The sequence below is a fragment of the Gekko japonicus genome, unplaced genomic scaffold, assembly GCF_001447785.1.
Source record: "Gekko japonicus isolate JY-2015 unplaced genomic scaffold, Gekko_japonicus_V1.1 scaffold402, whole genome shotgun sequence".
Classification (NCBI taxonomy): domain Eukaryota; kingdom Metazoa; phylum Chordata; class Lepidosauria; order Squamata; family Gekkonidae; genus Gekko; species Gekko japonicus.
Genome location: NW_015166434.1, coordinates 1,007,779 through 1,009,504, shown reverse-complemented (window position 1 = coordinate 1,009,504; position 1,726 = coordinate 1,007,779).

Here is a 1,726-nt window from a genome sequence, read left to right as displayed (position 1 = left end):
TGGAACTCTGTTATGCAAATAGACGGCAGTGTGGACTGCTTCTGCCCAGTAAGACTCTGAAAGTCCAGATTGCATTAGCATAGAATGTGCCATTTCTTGAATGGTTCTGTTTAAGCGTTCTGCTGTTCCATTTTGTTGAGGAGAATAAGGAATTGTAGTCTTATGTTCAATTCCTTCTTCTTCCATGAATCTTTGGAACTCACTGCTGCAGTATTCTGTGCCATTATCTGTGAACAGCACGTCTGGCGCTTTGCCAAATTTGTTTTTAACAGCAGCAACATAGCATTTAAACTTGTCAATCACCTCATCTTTGTTCCTAAGCAGGTAGGTATAGACATATCTGGATTTTCCTTCCAGAAAACTGACAGAATACTTGTTGCCACCAGCAGATTCCTTTATTGGACCAACCAAATCAGAGTAGACACACTCTAGAACCTTAGTATTGGGGTCATGAGCTCTATTTTTATAAGAGGGAGCTGTGGCTTTAGACTTTAGGCAAATATCACAGCCATTTCTCATGACATCACATTCTTCTGCTTCAATACTGCATTCCTTCAATAAGGTTTTCCCGGGGTATTGGCCTTGAGCTCCTACGGGTAAATTCCACCTCTCCCTGTGATGTTTGCTGCTCGAACATCATACGAGAGAGGTCATTTTGGCTCCCCAAACTCTCCTTAGGGGCTCTTTAAAAAGTTAAGGCTGCGGGCAATGGCCCCGCCAGGAGGGGGCGAAAGGTTTCCTCGGCTCCCTGGGCGGCGGCCTTGAGCTCCTATGGGTGAATTCCACCTCACGCGTGTGATGTTTGAGCGGCATTGCCTCGTGAGAGGTCATTTTGGCTCCCCCAGCTCTCCTTAGGGGCTCTTTAAAAAGTTATGGCCGCTGGCGGCCCGAGGAGGGCGCGAAAGGTTGCCCCGCTTCCGGGGTGGCCGGCTTGAGCTCTTACGGGCAAATTCCACCTCTCGTGTGGGGGCCGTTTTAGTATTAGTCTTGTGGTACTGCAAGACTGTGGGAACCTGCCTTGAATTTTGCTGTGCTTGTGGGAAGCAGCCTCCATACTCTGTTTCCAGGATCCAGGCTGTCGGAAGAAGCAGCCTCTCTCTCACTAAGGAGGAGATCAGTACATGTACAGGGCGTTTTTGGCTTTCCTGTAGCGATCGAGTGCCTAAATAACCTCGTCGGTTCAACAAGAACACATATTCAAGCCAGAGGGTCGGGGCCAAGCGCCAGCAGACTGCCTTTGTTTCTCCCCCCCCCCCCCCCCCCGTTTTTCTGGCTTTCTTAATTTTTTTTAAAACAACAACAACAACAACAACAACAACAACTAAGAACTCTTTAGTGAAAAGACGTTGACGCCGGATATCCAGCCAGAAACAGAGAAACATTTAGCTGCTGAAACTCCAGGGGGCGCTGCGTTCTCCCCCGCTGTGCCTTGGGGCCAGAAGCCGCTCGACAGATGGGTGCTGTTCGAGGGTCTCACCGGGAGAGATGCCGATACCTTCGTAGCTCGGAGGCATCTATTGATCGTCACGGGATGCGCCCCCCCCCCCCCCGTCCGCTCCAACCCAATCCGGTGCCTTTGCGCCGCTTGTTGGCTCCGCGATTTGCATGGCAGGTGCAGCAGGCCTCCGCGGAGCGGGTCTCAAACTCCAGCCTCTCCCGGCTCTTCTCTCCTCCCCTCCTTTCCCAGAAACTCCAGCACTGCATGGCAGAGATGCCGCTCTCCTTT